The following is a 9,475-nucleotide window of genomic DNA, read 5'->3' as shown; positions in this document are numbered from 1 at the left end:
TCTGAGATCCAGGCCAGCGAGTTCCAGGACAGTCAAGACTGTTATATAGAGAGCCGGGCGGTGGTGGTGCACGCCTTTAATCCCAGCACTCAGGAGGCAGAGGCAGGCGGATCTCTGTGAGTTCGAGACCAACCTGGTCTACAGAGCTAGTTCCAGGACAGGCTCCAAAACCAGAGAAACCCTGTCTCGAAAAAAAAAAAAATAGATTAAAAATATTTCATTATGTGCGGAGACACAAAAAATGTTCCTCCACCTGTCTGAAGGTCAGCCCTAGGGTGCTATTACTTGATGTTTTGGATATTAAAATGGTCCATAGAGGTAAATCCACTCCACCCTGACCAGAGGTTAGGATATTGTTTTTTTGTTTTTTGTTTTCCCCGAGATGGGGTTTCTCTGTGGCTTTGGAGCCTGTCCTGGAACTAGCTCTTGTAGACCAGGCTGGTCTCGAACTCACAGAGATCCGCCTCCCTCTGCCTCCCGAGTGCTGGGATTAAAGGCCAGTGCCACCACCGCCCGGCTTGCCACTTCTTTTGAAATAGGAGGTTTGATCTTGAGAGTGGCTGCCTTCAGGATACTTGGCCTAGGATACCATCTAAATAAAAATGCTTTTTCTCATGAATTAACAACTTGATGACTCAAAATATCAAAACAATCGAGTGTTCTAGTTGTCCTTTGTGTCCAGTTAAATCAGCCTTTTGTCTTCTTCTCCCCTGTGGTACTGGGGTATGAGAAGGTATTTATTGCAAGGCGGCAAAGACAAGCACCTGGCTACTTCCGCACTAGCTTCTGACTTGACAAAGTGAGAATGGGGAGGAAGATTATTTCTTGTTATTTATTATTTCATATAGTGGCTTATTTCTCACAGCTAGCAAGATGGAAAGCAAGAAGTACAAGTTATTTTTTTATTGTTGTAGTGAGAAACAGTGGAATATTTTCTATATATTTATTTATTGATATTTATTGAGCTCTACATTTTTCTCTGCTCTCCTTCCTGCCTCCACCCCCTCCACTTCAATCCAACCCCAAGGTCCCTAATGCTCCCAATTTACTCAGGAGATCTTATCTTTTTCTACTTTTTTTAAAAAAAATTATGTGTGTATGCCTGAAGGCCAGAAGAGGGCACCAGACCTCATTATGGATGGTTGTGAGCCACCGTGTGGTTGCTGGGAATTGAACTCAGGACCTTTGGAAGAGCAGGCAATGCTCTTAACCCCTGAGCCATCTCTCCAGCCCTCTTTTCCTACTTTCTACTTCCCATGTAGATTATATCTATGTAAGTCTCTTAGTGTTCGCATTGTTGTCTAAGTTCTCTGGGATTGTGGTTTGTAGGCTGGCTTTCTTTGCTTTATGTTTAAAAACCACCTATGAGTGAGTACATGTGATAATTGTCTGTGTCTGGGTTACCTCATTCAAATAATGTTTTCTTTTTGTTGTCTTTTTATTTATTTATTTTCCATATTTATTGAGCCCTACAATTTTCTCTGCTTCCCTCCCTGCCTCTCCCCTCCCTGCTTCAACCTTCCCCCAAGGTCCCCATGCTCCCAATTTACTCAGGAGATCTTGTCTTTTTCTACTTTCTACTTCCCATGTAGATTATATCTAAGTCTCTCTTAGTGTCCGTATTGTTGTTTAAGTTCTCTGGTCTAGTTCCATCCATTTTCCTGCAAAATTCAAGCTGTCGTTATTTTTTTCTGCTGTGTAGTATTCCATTGTGTAAATGTACGACATTTTTCTTATCCATTCTTCGGTCGAGGGGCTACAAGTTAGTTTTTTATATTCTTCTTGAGTTCCAGACTCCTGGAACCCATAGGACTCACTAGAAAGTAAAGATAGAGAGAAGCAGAAGTTACAGAAGATACTTCCTGGATCTGATCTTTAATACAGAGAAAGGGAAAACTCATTAATTCAGTAAGCAGATGGGGGCACTTAGTAACAGACCAGACAGGCAGCCATGATAACCAGAGAAAACAATATCTGATGTTTGAACTGGAAAGGACTATTTTAAATTAAATTTTTTAAATATTTATTTTATTTATTATATATACAATATTCTGTCTGTGTGTATGCCTGCAGGCCAGAAGAGGGCACCAGACCCCATTACAGATGGTTGTGAACCACCATGTGGTTGCTGGGAATTGAACGCAGGACCTTTGGAAGAGCAGGCAGTGCTCTTAACCTCTGAGCCATCTTTCCAGCCCCTTAAATTAAATTTTATGTGTTTGTGTGTACTGTGTGTGGACATGCACATGCCACAGAATGTGTGGTCAACAGCCATGTCACAGGAGGTGGTTTTCCACTTCCACAATATGGGTCCCAAGGATCAAACTTACGCTGTCAGGTTTGGTGACTGGAATATTTACTCCCTGGCTATTTTGCTGGCCTTGAAAAAGATTTTTAAACAAGAAATGGAAGAGATGGAGCTGGGGAGGTAGCTCAGAGGTTAAGAGCACTGGCTGCTCTTCCAGAGGTCTCGAATTCAATTCCCAGCATCCACATGGTAGGCTCACAACCAACCATAATGAGATCTGGTGCCAACTTCTGGCCTGAAGGCATACACGCAGGCAGACCATACATAATAAATAAATCTTTTAAAGAAATGAGATTCCCCTAGTGGCCTGTTTCATAATACTGTGAGCCATGGGACTAGATGGCGCAATGGTGACACCCATTCCCTCCCCTGTGCACCCGGGCATGCTCATCTTCAGCTTCTAGCCTGAGTCCCTTCTTTTCTGTTTCTCTCTTGAAGAGGCAGCTTTTGTCTCTCCCTTCTCCCCCACTCTTTTCCTTACCTCAGTTTCTCTCTCTCTCTCCTCTTTCCCCTTCTCCCCTTCCATAACCCACTAAATAAATATCCAACTTCACTCTGCATGGAGTGCCTAATCCATCTCGGCAGTTTCTCACCCACCATGTGGCTTCCTGCCTAGGACCCAGCTGCCTTCGTGGCCTGCTGTGGTCTCCAGACCTGCTAGGGGACCTGTGGTGGCATGGTCTCATGGTCCGCTGTCCCATGTTGCCACTCAGGGACCTGCAGCATTTTACTGTTACTATTACAGATGGAATCTGAGTGTGTGTGAGCAAAGAAATTAATAATGTAAATTTGCATAATCTGATGTAATAAAGGAAAAATAATTCCTGGTAGGAGCTGGGCAGTGGTGGTGCACGCCTTTAATTCCAGCAGAGGCAAGCGGATCTCTGTGAGTTTGAGGCCAGCCTGGGATACAAGAGCTAGTTCTAGGACAGGCTTCAAAACTACAGAGAAATCCTGTCCCGAAAAACAAACAAACAAACAAACAAAGAATTCCTCGTAGACTAGTTCATATGAAACACCAAGCTTAGTTATCAGTAGCTAAAGCTTCATAATATCAAGTTCTGGAAGACCCCAGAAAAATAACAGGCATTACTAGGGAAATTGGGCATTCAAGAGTCAGTGCTCAGTACCAAGTGTACCAGGCCTGACAGGACTATTTTCATGGGGGACACAAGAGAAGAACAAGTTAATTCAGCAGAGACTTCATGGCTCATATGGAGCTTTAACAGCTTTTGCAGAGTCCCATGGTGAGACATGTAAAGCAAGTTTATAAGGTGTGAAAACAATCAAAGGGGATAAAGAAAGGCAAAAGGGTCCGTCTGGATCACTTAAAGACAACTACACCTGGGCTTGGTTGCTGTGGGATAATCCTTTTTTTTTTTTTTTTTTTTTTTGTTTTTCCGAGACAGGGTTTCTCTGTGGTTTGGAGCCTGTCCTGGAACTAGTTCTTGTAGACCAGGCTGGTCTCGAACTCACAGAGATCTGCCTGCCTCTGCCTCCCGAGTGCTGGGATTAAAGGCTTGCGCCACCACTGCCAGGCGGGATAATCCTTCTGTATGCAGTGAATATGTATCACGCTCATTGGTTAGTGGTAAAACTGATTTGGACTATAGCAAGACAGAATAAGGTTATGTGGGAAAGTCAAACTGAAAATACAGAGAGGAAGAGGGGCAGAGTCAGAGAGAGAGATGTGAGCCAGCAGCCAGAGAGAGAAGCGAGATGCTACAGGATAGGTAAAGCCATGAGTCATGTGACAAAATATAGACAAATAGGAATGGGTTAATTTAAATTGTAGGAGCTAAATAGTAATAAATCTGAGCTATAGGTCAATGTTTTGTAATTAATGTAAGCCTCTGTGTTATTATTTGGGATTGAGCAGTCGGAATAAAAGGAAAGTACTGTTTCTGTTTACCCTTGGTGACATGTCTGTCAGTACTCAGGAGTTTAAGGTCAGCCTGGGATACATGAGTGTATCTGAAAAACTAAAAACAGCCTGTGAGATAGTTCGGTACTTGTCACCAACACTAGTGATGAGTCAACTCCTAGGTCCCATGTGATGTAAGAAAACCAATTCCTGAACATTGTCTCATTTCTTTATGCATGCTGTGCTGGAGCCCTCCCTCACACAACACACAAGACCAATAAAAATGGGGATAAGAGAGATAGATCAGTGGTTAAAAGAATTAGCGGCTCTTGTAGATGACATAGGTTTGGTTCCCAGCACTCACATAGTGGCTGGCAACAATATGTAACTTCAGTTCCAGATCCAACGCCGGCTTCTGACCTTTTTGGGTAGTAGGCAAGCGTGTGGCACAAATACCCGTACACAGGCGAAACACTCAGATATGAAATAATAAAAATTTTAAATTACAAGAATAAAAAAGAAATTGAGAGCTGGGCGGTGGTGGCACACACCTTTAATCCCAGCATTTGGGAGGCAGAGGCAGGGGGATCTTTGTGAATTCGAGGCCAGCTTGGTCTAGTTCCAAGAGCTAGTTCCAAGACAGGCTCCAAAGCTACAGACAAACCCTGTCTCAAAAATACAAGAAACAAACAAACAAAAAGAAATTAAGACAAATGTAGCAAGATTTCTATAAAGCCAGCATTCCTGTTAAACAACAACAAAAAAAACCTGAAAAGCCTCACCAAAGTTTTTCCGAGAAGTGGGCAAGTCTCCCCAGAGCACATTACTTCCCTATGAAAAAAGATACAAAGGGTGGAGCTGATGTGCAGTTAGGTGTGATTAATGGAGAGTAGTAGTCAAGCCTAAGTTTAGGACCCACGGACCCTGGAAGCTGGCTCCAGTGACAACACTGACAACACGTGCCTCGTTGGCCTTACTTTCACTTGGACCTGACTAGGCAATGCAGGTTATCTCTCCTGAGATCATTCAGGATGCTGGAGATGACGTATCCCTATCAGTCCAAAGGCAGTGTCCTAGGAATGGGACCAGATGGCTCAAGGAAAAAGTGAATTCTGGAAGGTACTGTCCTGACTGTGCACCCAACATTACACTCCCGATAATTAATTCATATGTTGTATTGGATCTTGCTAATGTTCTCATAGTATCCTCTGCTGGAAAGGTCTTAAGAGAGCCACCGGTCCTCTGTGATAAAAGTTTCATTATATATAATGCTATATATCTCATTATATATAATGCCTGGACTGTCTCACAGACCTGGGAAACATCTGAAAGAGAAGTAACAACGACAATGAAGTAATTTCAGCAGGGGTACCCAGTGTTTAGAAAGTGACTCTCTGAAACCATGGTGCCAGGGACGGACTGTATTCTTAGAGCTGTTGCAACGAAGACCGAATACCGCTGGAGCCCTGTAAACCTTAAAGGCCATTGTTATTGCTGGTTTTTTTTTTTTTGTTAGTTTTATTTATTGATGATTTTAGATGCAGACTGTTTTAGGGTGGAGAATGTCCTTGTCTTGATTACATGTACTTCCAGAATATCCAACTAAAAGAATTTAACTATTTTAAGACTATATCTCCAGGGAAAATGGAAGTTTTCAATGAAATTAACCCCACACTGAGTTTCTGATGGAGGGTTTTTTTATATATAATTTTTTAAATATTTATTTATTTATTATGTATACAATATTCTGTCTGTGTATATGCCTGCAGGCCAGAAGAGGGCACCAGACCTCATTACAGATGGTTGTGAGCCACCATGTGGTTGCTGGGAATTGAACTCAGGACCTTTGGAAGAGCAGGCAATGCTCTTAACCACTGAGCCATCTCTCCAGCCCCCTTATATATAATTTTTTGAGTTATATATTTTTCCCTGCTTCCCTCCCTTCTTCTCCCTTCCCCTTCTACCTTCTCCTAAGATCCTTAGGCTCCCAATTTACTCAGGAGAGTTTGTCATTGCTGTTGTTTGCATCCCAAAACTAGTTGGCAGTTCTGTTGCTGAAACACTACACTGGTTGTAGGATATGAAGAAATCAGGCTAGACTGAGTCATGAGCTCCCATTTCCGCTGGCTAGCTTTTTAGGGAAAAACAAAACAAAACAAAACAACAACAAAAGAAAAACCAAAAAACAAAAATACCAGCGGGGCAGTGGTGGTGCAAGTCTTTAATCCCAGCACAGAAGGCAGAGACAGGAAGGTCTCTGAGTTCAAGGTCAGCCTGGACAGTAAGGGCTACAGAGAAACCCGTCTCAAAAAAACAAAAACAAGAAGAAAACAACAACGAAAAACACCAGAAGGTACAATGTGGGTAACAATGATTTTTGCTTACATCCATTGGTTACTGCTACTATCAGCCTCAGTTATAAAAAGAAACTTAATTTTTTTTTTTTATTTTAGCTAGGTGGTAGTGGAACACACCTTTAATCCCAGCACTTGGGAGGCAGAGGCAAGTGATCTCTGTGAGTTCAAGACCAGCGTGGTCTACAGAGCGAGTTCCAGGACAACTAAAAAACAAAACAAAAAACCATTTTTTTAACTTTAAACTCTGTGCATGCATATGTGTATACATGTATATAGCTGCGGTGGAGGCCAGAGAACAGCAGATTCCCTAGGGCGGGTTCAAAGTTGGTAGTGAGAGTGCTGGGAACTGAAGCCAGAACCTCTCTGCAAGGGTGATATAGATCTTAACTGCAAAGTCATCTGTCTAGCCCAGCAAAGTTTTTGCAATGATGGCAGACACTCAGAGCTACTCAAGCTACTGGAAGTAAGTGACTGTTGCTATGGCATTGTGGCAATTCTCAACCACAAATGGAAGAAAACTGATCAGACATTGCTATCATACAAGTCACCAAAACACCCCTCCCCCCAAAAAAAATCCCCCAGGGAATGTCCTCAAAGAGGTGAAATCGACGTCTCAGAACTAAAGCGGTGAAATCGATGTCTCAGAACTAAAGCGGTGGAGTGTTGTACAGCTGTTTCGGTCTAACTGAAAGTTGCTCCCTTCAAGAGAAAGGAGGCCCTTAGGAATGAGGAAGTTCAGAAAGATAAGACCCATGAAATCTTTCTTTTAAGTTGTACGATCAGTAAGCAACTACTGTGGAGGAAACATGGTCAATGAGCTCCAGGGCTGCAGTGTTCATGAGCTATTTTCCATGGTGAGGTGGATTTTTCAATAACTTTTGAGTTACCATGTTCCTGCAAATGACCCCAATAAACTCACTGGTTCATCACACTAGATTTGAACTGTTTCCTTGGTCTGCTGTTGGTGTCTTATCTAGGATGAACATATTTGTTCCTGTCTCTCCAGAAGTAACACAGGACTTTGGAACGCTGAAGACAGACATCATGTGCTTCTCTCTCTCATCAGTGTATGCATCTCTAATTTGTTTAGCTGTATCTTTTCTGTTTTCTTTCTGAATTATGGTAAGGTCACTCAAAATTCTACTTGTGAGGCACATAAACTTCAAAAGACAAGTACAAGAGCCCAGGCAGGCATGGTGATGCCTGGTTGAAATAGTGAATTCTCAGATAGCTAGAGCTACATAGTGAGACCCTGTGTAAAAAACAACGAGGGGGTAGGGATACAAGGACATCCATAGTAGCATGGTTCTATAATGTTCATGAATTGCAAACACCCCCAAATGCTACCAACAGAAAATTAACAAATTGTAATGCATTCATATAACAGCAACAAAACTACAGCTATACACAATACTCACTATGCAATGTTAAGAGCAAAGACAACAAAGATATGACTCCATCTCTATAAAGCCCAATTTATTTTTATTTATGTGTATGCCCTTAGGAGCAGAGAGTTGCTGAATGTGGGTGCTGGGGACTAAACCTGGGTCCTCTGTAAGAGCAGTAGTGCTCTTAACTCCCTCACTCATTTCTCTAGCCACTATTTTTGAGGAAGGTGCTCTTGTATCCCCTTAAGATTTTTGTGTGTATATATGCATATATACTTTGTGTAAGACTGTCTGCCCTGTAGAGATCAGAGGGCACTGGAAACTCCTGGAACTGCCATTATGGAGGTGGGAATAGGATGTAGCTACAGGGAACGAAACCCAGGTCTTCCGCAAAAACAAGTGTTCTCAATTGTGGAAGTTTTTTCTGGCCTTCATATATCACCCCCCCCCCTTCTGATTTTGATACAGGGTTTCTCTGTGTAACAGTCTGGGCTGCCCTGGAACTTGCTCTGTAACCAGGCTGGCCTCAAACTCCAGAGATTCTCCTATCACTTGCCTCTCAAGTACTGGGATTAAAGGGGTGCGCTACCAACACCCAGCCCATATATCCCAATTTAAACATTCATTTCTTCTTTTGTTTTTGAGACAGGGTTTCTCCGTAGCTTTTGGTTCCTGTCCTGGAACTAGCTCTTCCACCATTGCCAGGCAAATATTTATTTATTTATTATGTATACAATATTCTGTCTGTGTGTATGCCAGCAGACTAGAAGAGGGCACAGATGGTTGTGAGCCACCATGTGGTTGCTGGGAATTGAACTCAGGACCTTTGGAAGAGCAGGCAATGCTCTTAACCTCTGAGCCATCTCTCCAGCCCCCTGGAACTAGCTCTGTAGATCAGGCTGGCCTCAAACTCACAGAGATCTGCCTGCCTCTGCCTCCGGAGTGCTGGGATTAAAGGTGTGCGCCACATTTATTTCTTGATTGGTTGTCATCTCTCTAAAGCAAATTCAAGCCAACTTACATTGTGAGAAGTCAGAATAGTAGCTACTTGTGAGGAATGATCAGAGGGTATCAAGGTTTCCCAGTGCTGACAACAATCAGTTTGGATAACAGCCTCAGGTACTGGCTAAGTGGGAATTTACACTGTGTATTTGTCTGGAAATCTGCCTGTGGGTTACGTTTCAAAACTTTACGAAAATATTTAAGCTTAATGTGGTGGCATTCATCTGTAATTCTACCATAATTAATTCTGTAATTCTCAGGAGGCAGAAGCAGGAGGATCAGATTTGGGGCCAGAATGGGCAACATGATCTTGTTATGTTAAAACACAAAACAACAATAAGAAAAATAACAACAACACTCAAGCATGGTAGTGCACACCAGTAATTCCAGCACAGGCACAGCAACTCTGAGCATAATCTGACAAACTACAACAATAACAACAACAGAAAAAACTAAACCACCAAAATAAAAACCCAGAAACATATCCCGATATGTAAATTTGTAGACCCCAAGATGAAGAATATAAAATATACTTAATCATATAACCGTCAGCATA

Source organism: Alexandromys fortis, unplaced genomic scaffold (assembly GCF_014885135.2).
Source record: "Alexandromys fortis isolate MF-2015 unplaced genomic scaffold, M_Fortis_MF-2015_v1.1 scaffold_146, whole genome shotgun sequence".
Classification (NCBI taxonomy): Eukaryota; Metazoa; Chordata; class Mammalia; order Rodentia; family Cricetidae; genus Alexandromys; species Alexandromys fortis.
The sequence above is the reverse complement of the archived record's forward strand: the minus strand, read 5'-3'. Positions refer to the sequence as shown.